The 25,087-nt window shown below is 36.3% G+C and overlaps 1 protein-coding gene across 8 annotated transcripts in view; it reads right to left on the bottom strand.

Moving 5' to 3' along the window:
• LOC117175901 (cytochrome P450 315a1, mitochondrial-like) overlaps nt 1-25,087 on the bottom strand; it is a 584,936-nt gene that overhangs the window by 530,737 nt on the left and 29,112 nt on the right. For 4 of the 8 annotated variants that reach the window (XM_033365785.1, XM_033365734.1, XM_033365795.1 and 1 more), the window contains exon 1: nt 22,706-23,335. The exons of 1 other annotated variant lie outside the window; for it this stretch is intronic. The gene's annotated coding sequence lies outside the window, so the exon portion shown is untranslated. Of the gene's footprint in view, nt 1-22,705; nt 23,336-25,087 lie in introns of those variants that run through there. 3 more of the 8 variants (XM_033365772.1, XM_033365749.1, XM_033365758.1) reach the window with 2 other exon arrangements.

Raw genomic sequence — 25,087 nt, 5'->3', positions numbered from 1 at the left:
AATATGTTATGAATATTAATGACCAGATGTCTAACTGTTAATAGAGATAGTTAAACTTCGAGCGCGGCAAGCCAGCACATGCGCGCATCATAGGCAGTCAAGTGTCCCCCTTGAGTTTAAGTATTATGAAAAAATTTAAGAGTGGCGGCCCTACCGCTCCCCAGAAAGAGCAAAAAAAGTTTGGGAATCGCTGCTCTAGGGTACTCTCCATCTCCGTGATTTAATTTGGAAAAACCATTGGGCTAAGTGGGTGGCTACACTCGAGTTGAGGACTATAATTAGAAAACCATTAATTAGCGAGCCACTTCAGATGACAGTTTCGATGCGAGTTCTCTTCCTCCACCACTGTAACGAACTCCGGACAAGAGCGGGGAGGTACTCTCTCAGTTGGATGAAAGAGGTACTTAAGTACTAAACATAAGGATTACAATACATACGTCTTAAAAAATATTAAACACGCCAGCATCAAGAAAATAAAATTTGTGTAGTAGAAGTAGATGGTTGAGTGTAGAGGGAAAGAAGCCTCGAAGACAAAACTTTCCTGGCACTCATCCTAGCCCGGAACGCGAGAAATGCCCCCCCCCCCCTAGATTCTAACCATAGTCCGCAACCGTACACCGAATTGGGCACCCTTCCCTTAAGCCTCATGAAAGTCCTCATGAAATCATTTTTTTATCCAAGGTATAAGTAATAATACTAAAATACTCATCTCTCAATAAATTATCCTTCTAAGTATTCCACTGTATTGTGACCGTATGTTAGTTTCATAACTTTACTCAATTTATAAGTATCACTTTTTTTTAACTTGCAGCTAATACTTTTTTAAATTGACTAATATGGTTTGTACACGTTAAGAATATTTGAAAATAATTGCACACAAACGGACTGAGTAAATTTTGTCAAAAAAAAAAATTTATAAATTGAATATATGGTAGATTTGGAATATCTTGTTTTAAAAACCACTGATTTCAAAATTATTATTTGTTGTTGTTGATTTCGACATTTTTACCGGCTTTATAACGAAAGTCATCTACTAAAACATTGCCAACGCTTCACGGAAAAGAAAATCTAGGTAATATAGCAAGAGCATTTCTCATGTAATTATAGCAGAGTTTTTTCTTGTTGTGCTAGCAAGAATTTACGCCATTTAAGCACGAGTATATCCTATACAAGGAAAGCTAAGCATTTTTTGCTCTAAGAGCAATCTTGCCGAGCGAGAGAAGCGTATAATATTTTGGCAGTAAAGAGGCCTGCCACACTATAATTGTGAGAGTTCGAGCAAATATAGGAAGAACGTCGGGCTAATTTTGCACGTTAAAGTTTCATACTTTGATAGGAATAGCTCAACTTTCTATTATACTTCGATTTTTTTGTTTTTGTAAAAAACTACGTAAATTACCGAGGGCATTTCACTTACCCCTCTCTGACCACTAAACCTTGGTAAAAAAAATTGTACAGGCTTATACACAGAAAAAAGTCTTAGTTCTATGATGGTATTGTTTTTATTTTTGCTTTAAATTAAGCTGATGTATGAAATTTAGCAATAATTATGTCTTAAAAAGAGGCATTAAGGGTATTAAATTTAAAACAAAACACAATTATGGCTAGCCCTTAGTCTTTTGTATTTAAAACAAGCCCCATTTGGTCTTCGACCTGAGGCAGCAAGATTTGAGTTCAAAAGAAGAACACCTATCTGTTTCTTAATTATTTCAATAGATGCTCTGTTCACTGAGAGAATAACTAGACCATGGGATAACCTACAGATACGCATATTTACCTATTTGGGCGAAGATACTGTCAAAGATGGATTTGTCTGGATGAAAGTGTCCAATATTGGAGCTGGCACTCAATTTTTTATGACGTTCAAGGAGCGTGCGTGTCAAGTTTATAAGAAAAGCTTCCATAGTTGCGCATAACGGACGTAATTAAACGACGTACAGTACCAATCCGATAACTTTCCAACTTTGGAGCTGTAGGGGTGAAAAATTGCAGGAATTGCGGACTTGTCGGATAACCCATCTATTCGCACGATATCAGGTGCGCGCATGCGTAAATCATTAGCAAAGTAGCTCACGTAGTGGGAAAACCACAATTAGTGTACGTGCTGTACGTGTGACGACGTTTTAAGGAGAGTGTACACTTATCGGACGGCAAGTTATCGGACTTCTACTGTATAAAGATAATAATATAGCCAATAATCAGGATATATCAAAGAAAAGTTTCTTTTATTTTAATGAAACTGTTTTCTGGGCGTAATTTGATTGATAATATAGGCTTTATTTAGGTTATATTCATCATTTATTTTAAATTTATAAAGTGACTTGATGTAAGCCCACAGTCTGGCTACATACGTTTTAAGATTATGCAGCGACTTGATGTTAGCCTACCGTCTAGCTAACAACTAGTTTCTAAACCATGCAGTGGCTTGATGTTAGCCCATATTATCGCAACCGACTACTTTCAAGACTACATCGGGTCTAACTTGTAGTTCTAAATATAAGTAGTTCAATTTAAAGATTTCAAGCTATGCTAGTTTTTAGCGGAGCTGGTCTTCTTTATGTTACACATTGAAACAAGCCCACTTTTGGTTTCGAATCAAGACTTTTTTACATTCTCATCCTACTGAGAAGGTTTTGAATTTATGTTAAATTTCACTTTGCGGTTTTCATCAAATCTCCACGTGTTGAGACCCACTGAGTCACAGTAAACGATTTTTACGAAGGTGTTTGTCTGTCTGTAGTCTCTATTCTGTAGGCACGATAACTTTTGAAAAATTCAGCAGATTTAATTCTGCTTTGATACACTTTTTTAAGGCCTAAAAAGAAAGAACGAGTTTGTAAACCAGCTATTTTGGATCAAAATTCAAAATGTGAGCGCATTTTTAAAATGTTTGAAACCAGAATTTTGAAGATTTAAAAATTCTCTGTACAGTTATTCATAGTAGTTAGAAACTGAAACAATTTATCTTAATGACTTTCTTCTGTAAAAAGAAAATTATCAGAGTTAGAGCATTTTAAAATATAAAAAAAATCTAAACTGAACATTTTAAGCCAAACAACGCATGATATTAAAAAAAAGCCAGAAGGAATACTTTGATTTTTGAAAGCTCTACAAGATGATTATAACAACTTTTTTAATTTGGTCGAAAAGTCGAAAATTCCAAATTTGATCCTACCATACATTTTTTAAATCACATTTCTTTAAGATTTTAAAATTCTAAGTACGGTACGGTATGTACTCTTTTAATTTGGTCAAAAAGTTCCAAATTCCAAATTTGATAGTACTAAAAATAATGAAAAATCCAATAATTCCATGTTTTAGTCCAACTTGCATGATACAAAAAAAAACGAATAAGCTGAAATTGCGCGTCCTCAAAAGAACTAAAAATTTTTAATGAATTAATTTTCGATAAGACGCGTAATTTTTGTTTTTAGTCGTAAAATACAATATAAAAATAAAAAAATAAAATTTTTTGGACGAACAACACAGGCTGCGAAAAATATGAGATGAAACTTGTTTATCCAAAAAAGAGGTATAATTTTTGATAGGACACATAGTTTTTGCTTTTGTCGTAAAAATAACATTCAAAACAGAATATATTAAATATTGTTGAAAAAACGAAACAAGTACGAACTAAAATTAACAGACAAAAGTTGTTCGCCTAAAAAGATCTATAAATTTATTATTAATCTTTTTTCTATAGGACGAGTCGATTTTCTTTCAATCGTAAAAAATAAGATTGAAAATTAAAAACTTAAATTTTTGGAAAAAGGACAGAAAAGACGAAAGAGAACATAGGACCCTATATAGGACCCTATATAAGTTCCTGTATTAGACCCTAGGCAGATGCGCAGTAGTTTTTCTTTAATCGTCAAAAACAAGACTAAAAATAAAAAATATGATAAAAATAAGAAAATAAGAATTAGTATGATTTAATTTTCATGCATATTATGAATTGTATTGATATAAATTTTTCGGAATGATACATGTTTGAGCGCAGCTTAGAATGCAATTTAAAGCAAAATAAGAAACAAATATTAAAATAATCATGACAAATATAATTTGTCTTTTATTTTTCATTTAAAAGGTCTGTGCACGAATGCAAAAGAAATGCAAAGACCGAGCGCGCAGTGCGAGAGCCATCAGTTGCGCGGCGTAGGTGCGCTCAAACTCTCGAGCTAAGCTGTTTTAAGAAAAGAGAATTCACAATCAAAAAATTACATTGGTGGAAGTTTTGAGTCTTAATTTTAAAAGGTTTGCGCAAGAATGTATGAAAATATAAAGATCGAGCGCATAGCGCGAGGTAATTACATAATCGAGCGCGAAACGCGAGATAAATACATTATAGAGTGTGAAGCGCGAGAACCAACAGTCGCGCGCTCTAGGCGTGCTCAAACTTGTGAGCGAAGCGAGCCGTGCGCGTAGCGCGCTATGAGAATGTGCCCGTGTAACGGGCAGATTTTTTTTTCTGTGTACCCAGTGAAGTAGGGACGTCTGGCGGTAGGCATACTCAGCTAAAAGACCGTTTCTACCACTTCACCGCCGCACTTAACACGGAAAAATTCCGTCTCACTCTTACATCTGTTCGAGTTTAGAATGGATAAACTACATACAGGATCATCAAAAAGTATCGGACCCCCCCCCCCTTACAGCGAAAATATACGTTTTCGTGAGAAATGTTTCAGACAAAAGTTTCACGGTTTTGGACGAGGATCTGAATGGTGACCTTGAAGCTGACCTTGGCGTTGACCTTCAAGGTTATGTCAAGGTCAACTTTTATTTTCACATGGAAACCCCTATTTTTGACACCGAAATCGAAAGAACGCAGAATTAGACGTTTAGATATGCATCAAGGTCATGTGAGCCGATGATCTTCGAGGTCATTCCAGGATCGTATAAACTCAAACAAGGTCTAGACGGCTGATCAGCGAAAATATGCGTTTTCGTGAGAAATGTTTTGGACAAAAGGTATACGGTTTTTGACGAGGATCTGAATGGTGGTCTTGAAGCTGACCTTGGCGTTCAGCTTCAAGGTTATTTCAAGTTCAACTTTCTTTTTAAATGGAAATTTTTTTAAACGCTTACTTTCGCTGATCAGCCGTCTAGACCTTGTTTGAGCTTATACGACCCTGGAATGACCTCGAAGGTCATCGGGCCACATGACCTTGATGCATATCTAAACGTAAAATGTTGCGTTCTTTCGATTGGTGGTGTCAAAAATAGGAGTTTCCATTTGAAAATAAAAGTTGACCTTGAAATAACCATGAAGGTCAACACCAAGGTCAGCTTAAAGGTCACCATTTAGATCCTCGTCTAAAACCCTGAAACTTTTGTCTGAAACATTGCTCCCGAAAACGCATATTTTTGCTGATATGGGGGGCAGGGTCCGATACTTTTTTATGTGATTCAATCCTTTTGAATGCGAAGTATGCACGTTGGAGTACCGCATTCAGCGAGGTAAAGCTTGTTGCAAACTAATACATTTCAAACCTTGTCCCTGCATCAGGAAGCATAATTAAAACTCCTTCAAAATGTGAATACACTAGAATCACGTTTTAATCGCCCGCGATTTAGTCTTTCTTAGAACTTTTATCCCTAGAAGTTTCACAGTGGACAGGATGAGAGCAGCTGTGACTGCCTCTTCGTAGCACAAGTACAATAATGAAGTATATTTGCTCAACATTATATGTTCCAATTGAAAACGGTGCAGGCTACTCTGAATGTTTTCGTTTCGATTCCTCCGATTTAGTCCCAATGCTATTTGCAAGCAATTCCCGACACTCTTTTTATGCGATTTTTATGTACAAAATAGCACATGCAGTGAATAGAAAAGTCTTCCCTATCTTTCCCTTTTTGAAGTTGGATTCCGATGGGGTCCCTATCATAATATCTAGTCCCGACTGCTTGGCAATAGATTTAGGTATAGATGTCGGTGTTCAACACTCCGTAGCATTAGAAATTTTATTTATAAAATAATGTTTAAACATGTAATATATGTAATCACTATAAATAGGACCATTAATATTTAAAGTCAAAATACTCGCAATCAATTAATATTGATTTTTTGAACATCTCTTTTGTCATGTCAATGAAATATTCAACTCAATTAAATAATTATCATGTAATAAAAAGGGTCTGGACGTGGCCCTACTAATTTTCGGGCGATAAAAGGAAATTCTAGTTAGGGCCTGCTCAGAAGTTCTAGCCCTAAACCTATGTGGTAACTATATGGTAGGAATACAGGTACAGTGCCGCTTTTGTCCCGAACAAATTATTATTGTTGATTTCTGTATTCCATCCATGTGACAGAATTACTCGGCGTCTCTCACTTCTATTCCCCCTCATTTCCATACATCCCCACTCTCATTTATAGCAGATATTTTGTTATTTTCGAAAAGCTATACAATACTAATACTAACTCTTTCCGCAGCGACATTAGAATATCTAGTCTAGAAAAAACTGGTGGATGGCCCATCTGGTTCTAGTGAAAAATTTCGTGCCTCGTATAGGTATGACAAATCTATCTTATCCTGTTTTTTTATGAAAAAAATTCCATTCTCATGAAATACTATGAATGTTCAGAAAAATTTACATTTCTTATCATCCGAAAAAGTTTAAAAGTAGTCTAAAACGGAAAAAAGGAAATAATACAGGAAGACAAATTTCATTTATTTATTTAAAAATTATTTTATTGATATTTCTACAGTTCGTATATTTTATATATACATAATGTCGTATAAGAATAAATATTTAATTAGAAAAAGAAAGTTCAACTTTTTTTATTTGTAGCTTTTGAGTATGGCTTTTTCATCGACTATCAGCTCGAAGGTTTAGCGTAATTGTTAAGACTCCCGACTGCTAGGCGATAGACTTAGGTATAGATGTAGGTGTTCGATATTTCATAGCGTTAGAAATTTTTTTTGTATTATAATGTTTAAAAATGTAACGTATGTATTGACTATAAATAGGACCATTAATATTTAAAGTCAGTATACTTGCAATCAATTAATATTTATTTTTTAAGTAACTTTTTTGTCATATAAGTTCAATATTCATCACGTAACAGAAATATTCTAGATGGGTACCTCCTAATCATCGGGCGATAAAAGGGCACTCTCGTTAGGGCCTGCTCAGAAGTTCTAGCTAGAACCGGGCTAAAACAGCGTTACAGAACTAGTCAGGCCCTTTCAATTTTCCCCGACGAGCGCCTGATTAGAAATAGGGAAGTCTAATCAGGGCCCTACTAAACCCCGATTGGAATTTCCACATGGGTTAAACTGGGGAATTTAAGCTTCTTTCTTCACGAGACCACCCACCCACTCCTCCAAGAAAAAAACAAAAATAACCATTTTACGAGCAAAAAAAAAAAACAAGATCCTCGTTATACGTTCTTTTTTTGTATACATTATCATTATCATACACTTTTTTAGCTAAAAAATTCAAAACTCCCCCTAGAGTAAGTGTCGCGGCCGCTTCATCTGCTCCCGTGGAATAGGCGCAAATGCCCCTATGCACAATTGATTTTCTTGATAGCGCGATCTAACGCATTTAAATTCCCTTGAAATGAGCCAAAGTGCATTAAAAACAATTATTATTGAACTCGAGTTATTAGAGCGCGTCACCACCTCTCTAACTTTCATTCGCGTTCTTTTTATAATTGAACACAATTAAATTCTTTGGTAGTACAATGGTGTGTATTTAAATGCTTCAAACTGAGCTAAAGAGAATCAATAGTAAATTGTGTACCTAGGAGTAAAACAGTCTTTTTATCGGAAAATACGCGAAAAACACATTTCACTTCTTGCAGTACACACGATAATTTATGTAACAAAGGTATAATTTGCAAGTATATCACGCATGATAATTGAGGTTAGGTTGACGCATTTCATATTCGTACAGGGATACAGCGAATTTACATACGTGGAGAGTTATTAGGATCATCTAATGATCATAGTCGTACTCCGCACATGCCGCACATGTGTATTCGCTGTCCAGTCTTCCTGTCGTGTAAAGGGCTACTCTCAGATCTATAAAGACGTTGATAAAACTCATAAATTATTCTTGTGTTTCATAAGAGCACATTGCTTGATCATTAGTGTAAACCGACGGCCTTTTTGAAACGAGCGCAATGTTTTTGTAACCAGCCGTAGATGAAGGCGAGGTATTGTAAATAACTCTGCTCGCCCGGTACGTGACGAATACAATACGAACATTATATGACCGTCCCATCACTTCTCAGTATCGTTAAGGTGCTGAAAATCAGCACAAGCAGCCACTGAAACGGCACTGACGGCCCAGTGCCGTTTGCCAGTGCTTTTTCATCGGCAGGGAAGGCGTTTATCTATTTTACGTTCGTCTATGGAGGCATGAAAACACGCCATTTATGATTTTGTTCTAAAAACGATCGTCCTTAACTCCTATGAACTGATAGCTTCTTTTTTGAAACTCGCCCCGTGTCTTTGTAACTTGGCTACGGTTAAGGAGCCTACGGCGCCCTCACCCTCCATAACGATGAAAAAGCACTGGTGAACGGCAACGGGCCGTCAGTGTCGTCTCAATGACTGTTTGTGCTGATCTTCAGCACCTAAGCGGCTCTGAGAAGTGATGGGACGGTCATACAGGTTGGGCACGCTAGGTCGTACCAAAAAGTATGCAACTCGGCATACACGCGCATAATAATAACATAGGCGTGTAAGCCAATTTGCATACTTTTTGGTAAGCCCCAGCGTGTTCATTCTGTTTAATGTTCCTATTGTATTCTTCACAAAACGGGCGGGCAGAGTTCTTCACAGTACCTGGTCGCAACCAAACCGACTCCCTTTTTAGAATTTCGTTTAAATTAATTTATAATTAATAATAATTAATAATTATTAACACTTTTGTTTAATTTATTAATTTTTGCATTATACATATTTTTAATCATAACTTATATATTAATATACTACTTTGAAGTGGAATTCAAATATGTTGTCTGTTTTGGCGTATCTTATTGTATTTACGAGATACGTCATATTCCTTCCAATTTTGAACATCCAAAAGAAACGTAACCCGTAGATTCTAAATTTCTAACCTTCTCGTAGATAATTTCAAAATTTTTCAAATTTTGATTTTTAATCTCTTTCAGCTGGTCTACTTGGTAGCGTAGTCGCACTGGCATAGGCACACCGATTTTCACTAACACTATAGTATACACTACTAACACACCTTTTCAAAGACCTCACAGACTAGATTTATTGGGTGAAAATAGCCTTTTAGAAATTTAAATAGACACTTCAAGGGTAACTCAGGTATAGAAAACTAGCGGTGCAGGTAGTGCTGAAGAAAAAGCACTGAATCAGAACTGACCAGTGTTGTTTCATTGATTTTTCAGTGCGTTTTCATCGGAATAGTTAAAACTCGTTACAAAAAGGTGCAGTGAACTAAAGCTAAGAACAGGTTTAGTTGCAGCAGTCAAAACACCAGGCACTTTCTACAGCATCTTCGTTCTTCTTATTATTACTCCACGGTTCACACCAGTGATCCCAGATCTGAAACGAAACGTGGTCCAATGCTATCACAGGTCTATGTCCGTGTGAATATATCTGGAGCCGATGTAAATGACTAGGTAGCGCACGCAACCCATTTCTCTTCTTCTGAATTTGAAAACACGAAGGTGCACGATTACCGATCGAAACACTTAGGCGATTCTATTTATATCTCTATCTGCTTTGAAATAAAATGAAGAGATTGAGATTTTAATATTTCCAGATTTCAAAGCTGGCGATTCTCATGATTTAAGTACTTCGCGCACCTTTTTATATGCGTATATTTTGAGGTTACGTTATTTCAAGTATTAAATATAAATTATATAAATATTAATACTATATATCAAACCGAAGGGCCTATGACAAAGTCACCGAACGCGTCCTCGGGTTGCGGATAGAGGGTCCCTGTACCAAGGGTTTCTGCTGAATATGGTTACAAAAATAAATAGGCTGTCGCGGACAATTGTCCTGGGGTGGTCCCGAAGGAATTAACCCCCAAGCGGAGGTGTGAAAACCGTGACGATAGCTGAATGGCACCTGAGTTAGGTGTCTAGAACAGTGACTCTGAGATACCGGGCGACCTCTGAGAGTGTGCAGCCTTATCCTTGCATGCGGGGCTCTACAAGGAAAGACGAACCCCTTTCCCTAGCTTCTCGTGGGGACGACAATGACAACACCAAACACAGTTGTATTAAGTGCAGCTCAAAACAACAGAACGCGCAGGGCTCCCGAAAATGGATCGGCCAACAATGCCGGCCAATCTAGAGCTGGGGAAGCCAATGACACCCGGAGCTATCGCACTTTTCGCAGCAACGTCTGCGAAACCATGCTGAACTACTCCGCAAAGCGGCTATGTAAGCGGAACGCCTACTCTACCACAGCTAGAACAAGCCGGCCACGGAAAAAGAGAGGCGAAACTAAGACCAACCGCGGGCAGGCATCCAATAGAGGAAGAGCGATGTTTTATGAATCGGAGAAACATCAACATCAATGTTTCTCTCAAGCCTAAAGATCATGAGACCAAAAGACTAATGCACCAACTTGCCATAAACATAGGCTGGGCAAGACAGTATGCGTTCCGCATTCAGTGTGTGATTGACTACATCACATCTGGCAGGAATTTTACCGCCAAGGTTTGAAAGTTCGCGCGCGAACTCCGGACCCGTTATCACACACTTAACGAGTCAAAGCTGCTAACCATCAGACAGCATATTGTTGAAGGAATACGGATTCTATCTGACGTTAAGAGAAGTCTAGAGCGGAGGAAGAGGTGGGTCAGAAAAAATCAACAGTTTCTCTCTGACCCATCTCGACTCTTCCAAGACTCTCCAGTTACTGTCGAACACCCACCCAAACCAGAGGAGGTCGAAGTATTTTGGAGAGAAGTCTAAGAAGTGCAGCATAGACTGGACGAAGACTCAGAAAATATAAAAAGCTTCAAGTAGCTATGTGATGCCCTCATAACACCTGATAAAGAATGCCCGCCCATCACAACCGAGGAGGTGAAAAAAGCATTAAGAGGGATAAAGAACTATTCCGCACCAGGACCAGATTCTATCAAAACCTTCTGATGGAAGAAGTTTCCTTCAACCCATCAGCATTTGGCCCGTATTTTCACCTCATATTTAAAGTCGGAAGAGCCGATTCCGGAGTGGATGGTGGAAGGGCGCACAATACTCCTGCCGAAAATAGGCAACTTAGCTGACCCGAAGAATTACAGGCTAATCACTTGTCTGAAAACACTTTGTAAGATATTCGCAGCTATCCTAAATGATAGGATTGTTCGGGCAATTGAACCTGTGTGGCACGAAATATATGAACAACAAGGCTCAAAGAAAGGCGTAGCGGGATGTCGGGAGAACCTGCTCATCGATAGATGTGTCTGCAAAGATGCAGCATTCTACCAGCGTGGCCTATTGATGGCCTGGATTGATTATCGGAAAGCTTTCGATTCGACCTCCCATAGACTTATCATCTGTCTTTTGGAAATCTTAAAGGTTCATCCGCAAATAGTTAGGTGCATAGAGAGATTGATGCCGCTTCGGAAAACCAGATTTCCTATTTCATCTGGAAAAAATCGTGTGACAACTAACAAGGTCACCTTTCAGAGAGGTGTCTTTCAGGGCGACACCATGAGCCCACTCCTCTTTTGCCTAACATTATTGCCAAAATCTGTAGCACTACGCCGTTCCGAAGCGGACTTGTGCGGCAAACCTGCAGATCGAAAGTACAAGGTCACTCATATATCTTACATGGACGATCTTGAGATCTATGCTAAAAACAAAGAGCAACTACATCTAGCTCTAGGGATTGTCGAACGATATACTAAGGAAATTGGAATGGAATTTAGGTTAGAGAAATGCGCCGAGGTTTATTTGAAGCGAGGCAAACTGAATGACATCCCGCAAGATCCTGAGCTCGTTGATAGAAGCGCTATACGAAACCTTCGCGCTGGGTTGACTTATACATACCTGCGTGTGCCACAGAGCCGCATTCAGGATGTGACATCTATAAAGGATACTCTCCGAAGCAGATACAAACGTCTCATCCGGCAGATTTGGTCTTCTGAACTGTCAGCGAGGAACAAATTATCTGCCACAAACATGCTTGCCGTCCCGGTAGTACTCTATTCATTTGGAGTAGTTCCATGGACGAAGAACGAGCTCAGATCCCTTGATTTCGGGACAAGAAAGGTTATGCACATGAACAAAAGCATGCATCTTATATCCTCCGTTCTGCGACTGTACATCTCACGCCGTCAAGGTGGTTGCGAAATATTGAGTCTTGAGTGTCTTCACAACAGGATTATTCTGCATACAGCACATAGAGTTGCAAACGGAAGAGACTCTCTTCTCAAAATGTCAGGAATCACGAAGAAGTGGACAAAGAAGCGTTTCTGTATAAAGCAGCGGAGGAGGCTGCTGAAACACTCGGACTTAAGTTCAATATTAGGGGTGAGAAAAATGCATAAAATCTTATCTATCTCGAGAACTCACTCCTGAAAGCCCGGATTAAGAAAGCACAAGAGAAAAACTTTCATGAACAGCTCCTCGATAAGAGGATGGACGGTATCTTCCACAGAAATGTGAAGGATCAGTCAATGTCTTGTGAGCTAACGTTTGCTTTCATTACATCGTCCGGATTGCAGTCTGGTACGGCAGGTTTCATTTTTGCATTCCAATACGGTGTCGTTTCCACCTTAACATACCGTCGCCACATTTTGTGCCAAGACATTCCTGATGATAGCTGCAGGAAGTGCCATGCACACCCCGATCATTTAGCTCACATACTATTTAGATGTCCAACTCACGTGGGAACGACCTACATTCAAAGGCCCAATGCGGCACTAAGAATGCTTTATTACCATCTCTGTCACTGTTACGGCATTAACGTTAATATTGTTCCTCTAAATGCTCCTAGGGAAATCGATTCAGTTGTCGTGCAAAGAGAATGAAAATAAAGAGAGGTATCGAGACCTTATAAGGGAGTTGAAACGATTGTACCCGGAATATTCTGTTCAACTAATCGTCCTTATCATCGACGCTCTTGGAGGTGCTAAGCTTTCACTCGCTAATGGCCTAAAAAGCATCCCTGCGTGTCAACAATATGCTAAAACCAATTTTTAATTATATAATTAAATATTTGTCATAAGGACAACCGCAGGATTTCGCCGGGAGCGGGTGCTAATCTGGAAAATTGCACCCGCTCCCAGCGAAATCGCGGTAAAATTTCAGCCACAGCCACGTCTCACGACCGTGAGATAGGTGGTTACAGTCTGTAAAGGAATCAATACACCTCCAAGAGCGCCCATGATAAGGACGATTAGTTTAACAGAGAATTCCGGGTAAAATCATTGCAACTCCCTTATAAGGTCTCGATACCTCTCTTTCTTTTCATTCTCCTTGGTTATGATGTTTTTGTCAGCTGGTGCCGAAAATTTGATAACGAACATGGTTCGCTTCTCGAAGTCAAGAAGAACCATGTCAGACCTCGAGTGAGCAACAGAAACAATTGTCGAGAATAGCAAGTTCCAGTATATGCGACACTTCCCATTCTAGACAATTGACTCAATTACCCTAGGAGCATTTAGAGGAGCGATATTAAGGTTAATGCCGTAAGAGTGACAGAGATGGTAATAAAGCACTCTTAGTGCCGCATTGTGCCTTTGAATGTAGGTCGTTCCCGCGTGAGCTGGACAACTAGATAGTATGTGAGCTAAATGCTCGGGGTGTGCATGGCACGCCTTGCAGCTATCATCGGGAATGTCTTGGCTCAAAATGTGACGACGGTATGTTAAGGTGGAAATGACACCATCTTGGCATGCAAAAATGAAACCCTCCGTACCAGACTTCATTCCGGGCGATTTAAGGAAAGCAAACGCTAGCTCACAAGACATTGACTTATCATTAACATTTCTGTGGAAGATACCGTGCATCCTCTTATCGACGAGCTGTAAACGTAAGTTTTTCTCTAGTGCTTTCTTAATCCGGGATTTCAGGAGTGAGTACTCGAGATAGATAAGATTTGGTGCATTTTGCTCACCCCTCATACTGAAGTCAAGTCAGACTGTTTCAGCAGCCTCCTCCGCTGCTTTATACAGAAACGCTCCTTTGGGAAACTTTCCGATAATCAATCCAGGCCATCGATAGATCACGCTGGTAGAATGCTGCATCTTTGCAGACACATCTATCGATGAGCAGGTTCTCTCGACATCCGGCTACGGCTTTCTTTGAGGCTCGTTGTTCATATATTTCTTGCAACACAGGTTCAATTGGCCGAACAATCCTATCATTTAGGATAGCTATAAATATCTTATAAAGTTTGTTCAGACAAGTTATTGGCCTGTAATTCTTCGGGTCAGCTAAGTTGCCAATTTTCGGCAGGATTATTGTGCGCCCTTCCACCAACCACTCCGGAATCGGTTCTTTCGACTTCAAATATGAGGTGAAAATACGGGCCAAATGCTGATGGGTTGAAGAAAACTTCTTCCACCAGAAGGTTTTGATACAATCTGGTCCCGGTGCAGAATAGTTCTTCATCCCTCCTAATACTTTTTTCACCTCCTCGGTAGTGATCGGTAGGCATTCATTATCAGGTGTTATGAGGGTAACACATAACTCCTTGAAGCTATCTATATTTTCTGAGTCTTCATCCAGTCTATGCTGCACTTCGCAGACTTCTCTCCAAAATACTTCGACCTCCTCTGGTTTGGGTGGGTGTTCGACAGTACCTGGAGGGTCTTGGAAGAGTCTAGATGGGTCAGAGAGAAACTGTTGATTTTCTCTGACCTTCGAGTTTTCAAATTCAGAAGAGGAGAAATGGGTCATTTACATCGTCTCATACTATATTCACACGAACATATACCTGCGATAGTATTGGACCACGTCTCGTTTCAGATCTGGGATAACCGTTTCAGACTAGTCACTCAATGTATTATAACTAGGACTCGAGTTAGATGAGGCATCCCCCCACTCATTTCATATCTTGAAAATTTGTGAATTTACATTATCAGTTCCTATCACTTGCCACAGATGTTAAGAAGTTAATATATTTTCTATTTTTCATTTTATTTTAACATTTTTGGTAGTCCAGCATAGCGCATTAGCAGTAAAATATGTTTTACAAGTGAAATGTGACTATTGTTGCAAAAGAGGTGTATTAGCATCAGTTCCTCCTCCCTTTTTTTATCATCGTCATTTAATTGGCGACAAAATTTGATTTGTAATGTGATAGAGTGCATTTAAAACTGAAAAAAGTAGCAATAAAAATGTTCGAATATCTTCATTTTTTACGAGAGTCACGCCAGCCCCCCCCCCCCGGAACAGTTTGTATCAATGCTAAAAAATGCAAGAGTTTTTATTGTTACAAATACGTTTAATTCGGTGCATAAGAGTTTTTTTCAGGGATGCATTCACAGTGAAACTCTTCTATAGCTCTTCTACCTACGGCGCGGTGTCAATTCTCAGAAGGGCTATAGAAGGTACAACTATTGTAGGGTTTCACTGTATTACTATTTTTCAATAAAAATCCCCGTTGAGTTTGCACTTTGATCTTAATACAAAATATATTCATTGAAATTATATTACTAGTTTATTTCAACAAACGTTCTAAGCAAAAAATATATGTGTAACTATTTAAAAGGATGAAGAATAATAATCTCAGTGTCATTATTAATGTATAAGGCAAAAAAGAAACAAGCAAAACGTATACACATGCAAAATGCGAAGGACCTTCTGTAACTTCAAGAAAACTAGTCACTGTTGAAAGAAATGTATTTTCAAATATATAATGAAAAAGTCCTTTCCTTGCAAAATGCAAATCAAACCAAAGTTTGTAATATCATTGAATAACATAGTCGCCCCTAACAAAACCACTAAACTCTTTCAGTAATTTTTTTGATTTAATCATATTATTGATTACAAATTAATTATTGCTGAATGTTGAAAAGGATATTGATTGTTGATGTTTGTTGTATTAATCATGATTTCACACGTGTGATCAATTAATAGATTGATGACTTTTTATAAAGAATATTTTTGATATTTAGTTAGATTTTATCATAAATTTAAGGAAGCACTCTCGGTACGTAGCAAGTTAGTTGAGAGAACGCTTTGATTTGTTATTGACTCACGCGGTCACAGTCATAAGTTTGGCAACGCCGCGTGTGAGCACGCGTGTTGCTCGAAATTAGTGCATAAACTAGAGTACCAGAAACGTATGCGACATTGCCATACCTTCAGTTTACTGACCTCAGTCATGCATTTACGGTATAAATAATTATTTTTCTATTCTTATAGACTCTGGGTGATACTTTTCGAAGCAAATATGGATTTCGGATAACATGTTATATCTGACAGAGTTTTATTCATTTTTCAATCTTCTTATATACTGTAGAAGTCCGATTACTTTACAACTTCGGGGCTGTAGGAGCGGAAAATTCCAGGAATTGCGGACTTATCTGACGCCCTCTCTAGTAGCACGATATCAGGTGCACGCATGCGTAAATCAAGGGCGCAAATCACGAGCAAAATAGCACACGTAGTGTGAGAACCATAATTAGTGTGCGTGCCGTACGTGTGATGACGTTTTAAAGGGAATGTACACTTTCAGACGGCAAGTTATTGGATTTGTACTGTAATACAAAAAGTACGTCTTCTCATAAAATCTCATGTTATTTTCAATCATTGATTTCGCGACTATGAAGCTCTGAAAGGTTCTAAAATTTGAAGCAGAGCTTCAGAGCATTTTCATACAACTCTCATCCAAATATTAGACGATTTTAATTTCTTTTACTTTTTTTGTACTTAATTTCTTTGTACTTGCAGGGGGAAAAAAGAAGACTGACGATCGGCACTATTCACTGAGATAGTACACAAATTCGATGGCTCTTCCACTTGCCAAGAGTGGGGAAAGTTGAGTTCCACGAGAAATACTCCCATACCAGCCCATGTGCGGCACTACTTACAGAGTGGACTGTAAAACGATACATCGCGAAAAGTGGATAGTCGGGGATAGATAAAGATAGGCATTTTTGAACAACATAGATAGAGAAAGATAGGCATATGTGACCACAAGTGATAGATTTAGTGTCAGATAAAGATTAGCAGTTATGAACACCAGGGATATGGTCAGGAATACAAAAAGATAAAGTTGTGACTGCAAGAGATAGAGTCAGTGATACAACGACATAGGTCTAAGTAGAGACATCGGAAAGGGCGTGGAAAGAAAAGGAGAGCGGTTCTGGGGTGCAAATTGTATATTAGGAAAGGATTGAATATCTCTATCTTTTTATCCATACATTTCTATCTTTTTGAATCTTTATACTTCCAGTTCGTGTCTTGACTTGAATTCCCTAGAAATTATGATTGAAATATGCGTTTTATGTAAGTATGTTTCAAGTTAAAGTTAAAATAATTCTTCAGGGTGTAATAGAACGAAGAATTATTGCTCCATATATTTTTAGTAATAAATACATTTTTTTCTAATAAATCGCAATAAAGCAGGTGGCAAAACCAATTTAAAACATCTTACTTCTTGAAATATATAGGGCGAACTGTCACGTCGGGTCGTACCCCGTACGTCACGTTGCAAAATATAAATAATTTTAATATATTTAGAACGTTTATAGAAACAATTTATATCGAAAATTTTAAAAATACTTGCCCTATTAAAATCTAATATTTGTATGCTTTCAGTCTTTTAAAATATACTGTAAGTACCTTTTCGGTGCCAAAGACTTTTCCATCTGTTTCCGCCTAAACAGTTTTTCTTAATATTTACTCTTCTGATACGTAATCAACAAACACGGGTTCTATTTGTAATATTCATCGCCGCACAGTGGGGGAAAAATGGACAATATTTTCTAACCGGTACAAATATTCACCGATTCGAATGAAATTTTGCTTGAATAAGCAGAAGACTGTCCTCTTTAGCGTACACCTGCAGAGAAGGCAAACATTTTATTTGGCATATATACATACAGTAAGGGCGCTTACTATGTAGTCTTAGGGAATATAATGATATAACTTTAGCATACATTGCAACCTGCCGTGCATCTGTGTAATTCAAAAAAGTAGTAAAAAGGCGATTTTAATTCAGTTTTTAAGTCCCCCGCGCTCGAGGTTTTGCGCTGATTGGTCGAAAGTTTCGAGCCTCCGATGACGTGCACAAAAGAAGTACAACCTAATTCTGAAAGAAGGTTATGTTCCCCAGGATTCACCACGCATTCCAGATAAATAATGAGGTACGAATTAAAAACAATGTAACACAGTATTAGCATGTCTTCAAAAAAATTCTCGGGACGTGGTTTCTTTGGGAAATTTTTCTTAAATCTTTGTTTGCGAAATATTTTTTATTCGTTAAAATCATTCAATTATTTCAAATCTATAATCAGCAAAAAAAAATGTTCTTAAATGTTTTGAAACCTTTTCAAATCTTTCAAATGTTTTAAAATCTTTGAAATCTGGTGTACATTAACCTTTTCAAAATCTCTGAGACCCTTAACATCTTTTAAAAGTTTTAAAATCTTTGTGAAATTATTATGAAATATTTAAAATCTTATATACACGCCTTTATAAAATGTTCGAAAATTCTTTTAAATGTTTTTAAATCTTTGAAACATTTTGAAATCTTCAATAATGTTTTGTAATATGGTGTATGCTCAAAAACCGAGTGGTGAAACTCTTTAAAATTCCATTATATGCCTATGGCTTATTCTAATTCTGAAGCTGAGTTAATGCTGAATATTTCAGCTAATAATTTTTAAAATTTCTAAGTGAAATATAACAAAAATGTATACTTTAACATTGTATAGTAGCGGAAACGAAATTTTCAAGGTCACTGGATACCCAGCTTATAAGAATAATTCGCCGCTTCTTACAGAACCATTTCGCTGGCCCCACCACCCAATCAAATTCAACTTTTTTCGGCCAAATATTTAGTGCAGAATTTGTTCAAATTTGTACAACCAAAATTAGAATTTCTGCATCACCGGAAGTACCTTATTTCTCAAAAAAAAACACTGGCGGGGCCAGAGAAACGTTTCGCCTGACCCGACATTATCCAAATCTAACTTTAAATGGATGTATTATTTTCGTCTGAATTTGTTCAAATTTGTACAACAAACCTCAACCCCTAAAAAACAACCCTCTGTTGAGGAACCGTCATATCGGATTCAGCGCAACGTACCGATAGTCCCGAAATTATCCAAAATAAACTTTATATAAGTGCATTATTTTCGTCTTAATTTGTTCAAATTTGTGCGACAAATCAACCCCTAAAAACTACCCCCTGTAAGGAAAACACCATGGCGGGGCCATCGAAACGTTTCGCTGGCCCCGAAATAGTGTTTTCCTTACAGGGGGTAGTTTTTAGGGGTTGATTTGTCGCACAAATTTGAACAAATTAAGAAGAAAATAATGCACCGACATAAAGTTGATTTTGGATGTCGTGACTAGCGGTACGTTGCGCTGGATCACATATGACGTTTGCTCAACAGGGGGTAGTTTTCAGGGGTTGAAGTTGGTTGCACAAATTTGAACAAATTAAGACAAAACTAATGCACCTATATAAAGTTGATTTTGGATAATGTCGGAGCCAGCAAAAAGTTTCGCTGGCCCCGTCACGGTGGTTTTCTCACGGAGGGTAGTTTTAGGGATTGAAGTTGGTTGTACAAATTTGAACAAATTAAGACGAAACTAGTGCACCTATATAAAGTTGATTTTGGATAATGTTGGGGCTAATGAAACGTTTCGCTGGCCCCGCCAGTGTTTTCCTGAGAAATCCGGTACTTCTGGTGATGCACAAATTCTAATTTTGGTTGTACAAATTTGAACAAATTCTGCACTAAAAATTTGGCCGAATAAAAGTTAAATTTTCGTGGGTGATGGGGCCAGCGAAATGGTCCTGCTTCTTACCTCTCATCATTTGAATCTCAGATTCATCGTTGCAATTTTTATAATCATGCGGATTACAATTTTCATTGCAGTTAGTCAAAAGCGTTTGATTCCCATATTTAATTCAATAAGTAAAACAACAGATTTTATCACCAATGAATTACATACAACCTGCAGATATTCACTTCATTTAATTAATTAAGTTCGAAGTACAAAACGATTTTGACACTTATCAAACGTCAAATATCACTCACGTACCGTTACATTAGTGAAAACCATCTCCAATTTTTAAGAAAGTACTTAATGCACGTCCCGAGTGTATTTGTGAATAATTTTAATGTTGTGTTACAATTTTTTAAATTCTCAACTAATTATTTATTTGAAATGTGCGGTGAATTCTGGGGAACATAACCTTTTTTCAGAATTAGGTTATACGTCTATGTTGCGCACGTCTTCTGAGTCTCGAAGCCTTCGACCAATCAGCGCAAGAGCTCGAGCGCGGGATATTTGGAAACCGAATTAAAATCGCCTATATAGTACTTTTTTTTGCATTACAAAAATGCAAGGCGGATTGCATTGTATGCTGGAGTGTATATCATTATATTTCCTATGAATACATTGTAAACGTCTTTACAGTATAGAAGGATATATCTTTTTATGTTTTATGTTTTAGCCATAACGCACTGCATTTAATAATGACTGAGCTTAAACTAAACTACTTGAATGCAAACAGAATAACACAAGCCGCACACCGAAAAACACCAAACCCGAAAACCTTCAACGCCACATGTCCCAAACCTAAAAATCCCAAGCCCACAAATCCTAATTTCACAAAACGAAATTCCACAAAATCATAAGGCTACAATACCCTATCCTACAAAATCAATAATAAAACCCAAACCCACAAATTCCAGGGCCAACATATTCGAAGCCCAATCCCAGAAAATCAACATAAAATTCGAAGCCCAATCCACACGAAATGAGGAATTGCGTTTTGTGGGCTTGGTATATTTAAGTTAGCGATAAGCAGGGTTCGGTTTTGTGCGCTTGAAGTTTCTGGGCTTGCGGTTTGTGGTTGGTTGTTTGCACTATAAAGTTTAGTATAAGCTTAGTCTTTATTAACTGCTATGTATTATAGCTGAAACTTAAGGAGTAAAAAGGCATACCCTTCTATATGTATATTTACCAAATAAAAACAAAATTTCATCCATAAACGTTTGTGGCGGCTAGTGATTTTGTCCATTTATCCCCCACTGTGGGCCGTGCCACCATAGGCAACTCTCTCTTAAATTACTTGCCAATATTTTTCTACTAATTCGGATTTAGAGAGCAGTTTATACATTTTTTAAATTTATTAAATCAAATAACCTATTACGCCTTTTTTAGAAGAATACGTAAATCTCATTTATCATCATACACGATTTTTAGGAATATATCATGAAATATGATGATGTTCACTATCATACTTCTTTCAATACTGTCATTTCAGGTATAAAACTTTTTAACTGAACATTCTCTGTTGCACTATATGTGACAAAAGTCAAATGCACGCTGTTATTTTTACACATCGACTCTTTTGAGGTCAGGCTACTATATTACACATGGTTTTTTAATTTAATAAATTATGGAAAGATTGAAAGAAATCATACGTAAGTCTACTAGATTTCTTCTGCTAGTTTAATTTTGTATGATGTAGAGACTTTTAAGGCATATAATTCTTACAAAAAATAATAACAAGTACAATTCTGTCAGAAACCAATCAGCGACAATCTGGAATTCCATTGACAGATGGGCAATTGAGATGACTTAAAAACCCATTCAAAGGAAGTGAATGGATTTTTGTTTCCTGGGTAGCAGCTTGGTGTGCACCACTGCGCATCACCAGGCTATAGCAGAATATCTCACTTATGTCCCAAGATATCTTGTGAATATCCTACAATTATAAACTTTATTTTTCAGGATATCTGTTCAAGGCGGAAACTTCTACATCTCTGAGATATCAAAAGGATATTCTGAGATAGAGTTTTCATACGTTGAGTGTAAAGATAAGCATTTTTTTACGAGAGATTGTTTTGGATGATACTGAGGTATTTAACTGTTCAAAATAAATTTCTATCAAATGTTTTACAAGTATTGAAAAAACATCCCAGGATATCTAATGGATATCCTAGCGATATAAAAATATCTATCTTGTAGTTATATTCCACGAATATCCATTAGATATATGTAGAATTCACAAACAGGATTGTGCCTTAATTCCGTAGTAATAACCCCTCTTCTGTTAGTTTGCAAAATAATTCGAAATAACTCATAATTTTAAATAATGTACAGAATTTAAAATTATACAAAAAATTCAAAGATTTCAAAAAAAATTCTAAGAATTAAATAATCTTCAAAGAAATTCAAAATAGTTTAAGGTGAATTCAAAATACTTCAAGAAAATTCCAAATAATACCAAAAAGTTAAAGAATTCAAGTAAATATACGGATTGAAATACAACAAAATGCATGAAACGTAGTCGTGTCATTCATTCTATGTGTAACCTAATTTACTTTAATCCTTAAGGCTTAAGAGTTCAAAAGAATTCCAGGGAATTTAAATGACTCAAAAGAATTCAGTTATATAAAAGTTCATTGAAATTTAAAAGAATTCAAATAATTGAAAGAATCTAATAACTGGTGGGTATCTTTATTCAAAAGCAGTTAACCCCTAGTAAAAATCACATCATATTTTTGCAGAATGAATGTCAAAATCACGACAGAGTTAGAAAAGATCATCTTTACTTACAAATGGTCGCGCCGTGCTGCCTGAAAAATATCCTAAGCAACCTAATGCAAGCCGCAAATAAAAACGGCAAATTATGTCAGTACCGTTATATGTTTTGTGTAACCCACAGAAATACCTCTTGTTTCTCCTATTTAATTAAGAACTATCTATTTTGTTATAAGAGCACCAAAGTTTTCTTAAAATTTTCATTTATAATTGAATTAATTCGATTTCAAAGATATAAATATTTTTCTGGTTTAGATGATTTAAAATAGCATTCAAAACCAGATTAATTTGTTTGCTGTGCAGTCATTTTATATAACTATGAATAGTTGTATTTTATATTGCTACAGTGCCATTTTTTATAAGCTTAGTTAAAAAAATTTCATATATAATGCCTTTAAATTCAAAATTAACTGTATATTTTTCTTTGTATAATTTAGACTTTCCAATCAATATTTTCAGGCGATTTTAATGTTATAAGAACAAGAATAATATCAATTGATAGCAATTTCGTTTCATCAACTTGAAAAACGAACATTAAATTATCGCTGATCACTGCGATTGTAGGCTGTTTTACGCGCACTTTGCATTTTCTCGCCGAACGATCGACTTGCGAGATACACTTGACACTTTCCCATAAAACACGAGCAGTGGATGCGCACGACGAACTGGTCATTGTAGAGGTGTTCTGTGATTTTTAAATGACGTTCACCGGTTGTGTAGTGGGGATTCTCGTGAATTCAACGCTTGATTTTGAAGAGGGGCGTCACGTTTCTGCTCCTATACATCACAATAATGTACTTTTATCAAAATTATATTTCCCTCATTCTACCAATAGTCAAAATAATAATTTAAAAAATCAAATTCAGTTTAATAATAGGATGTCGCGTAGAATGAAATTTAGCTACTCAATACGTGAGAAACCTATATTACTATATTATTAAAAAAATAATATTAATTTTTTATGTTTCCCAAATTCACTTTTAAGGGAAAATTCAGTAAATTAAATGCAAACTAAAATAACCTAAACATTATAAAGAACTGTTACTGCCTGCATAAACGCTAAAAAATTTGATGAAACGACAGATTACAATCTTCTTCAATTTTTACATTCTCATTCATGATAGTGTAATGTAATAGTTCAAATTTTCGATATCTGGCTTTTAACGGATTTATTCAAAATTATGATTATTATTATTATTATATATTATTATTATCTTTCGGCACTCACAGAGTCCGAAAATCGTAACATTTTGTCGGTGTGTGTCTGTATGTATGTATATCTGTCTGTGTGTATATCTGTCTGTATGTGTGTATGTCTGTCTGTACGGATGTATGTATGTATGCATGTATGCATGTATGTATGGTTACATGAAAGTTGTAGCCACGCTAACTTTTGATGAATTTATCCAATCGAGCCTTTGTTAAGTTCTTGAAGCAGATATTTACAATCAAAAATTTAAAATTTAGAGCATTTTCAAAATTTGAAATTTTTTTTTAATTTTAGTAATTTTATTCAAAGTTTTTTATATATGGGTAGAAGACTTGAAAATTATCAAAATCAAATTTTCAATTTTGATGTAAATTAGAAAAGTTATATACTTTTGAAAATTTTGAAAATTTTGAAAATGGTCAGACAAATAGAAATAAATATGTTTCTGATAGATCAGGAAATTTAATTTAATTTCTTCACTAGATATCAAATATATTTAGAAACTATCTCAGTTAAGTTCATCGATTCGTCAAAAATGCAAAAAGTTAGAGCTTTTTCAATATTTGAAAAAAAATTTTGTATGAGTTTCAGAAATGTTTGCTAAATTTTCTGGTACACGACAAAAAGACTTGCAAATTATCCTGATGACATTTTTAAATTCAATAAAAACTAAACAAATTATATTCTTTTCAACATTTTTAAAACTTTCAAAAAAGAAAAAAAATTTTTGTATAAGTTAAGAAATATCAATCCAAATTTCTACTATATATAAAATATATGTATTTCGAAACTATTCTCATGAAATTTCTTAATTAGACAAGCATTCAAAGAGTTGTATCATTTTCAAAAATATGCCATTCTTGTTTTTAACATATCCGTAAGTTTAAAACGTTGTTTTTAGTAGACTTGAACAAGTTTTACAAATTATCTTGATAACGTTTTTAAATGGAAACAAATTATGGAGCGCGAAGCGAGAGTTTCGTAATGAGAATGTCATCGTCAAAGCTTTAGGTGCTTTAAGAACCTTCTTTAAAAACAAATCGGAAAAAATTTCAGTTACAATTTATGCCTGTAATTCCTCAAAAGTTTAAATCACAGTTTTCGACTTTAGTTATAATATTTATGATATATGAAAAAATGTATTTAAAGCGTACGCATTAAGTGTACAAAAACGAGCGCGATGCGTA

Source organism: Belonocnema kinseyi, chromosome 1 (genome assembly GCF_010883055.1).
Source record: "Belonocnema kinseyi isolate 2016_QV_RU_SX_M_011 chromosome 1, B_treatae_v1, whole genome shotgun sequence".
Lineage (NCBI taxonomy): Eukaryota > Metazoa > Arthropoda > Insecta > Hymenoptera > Cynipidae > Belonocnema > Belonocnema kinseyi.
Note: the sequence above shows the minus strand (reverse complement) of the source record. Positions and strands in the feature narration are given on the sequence as shown.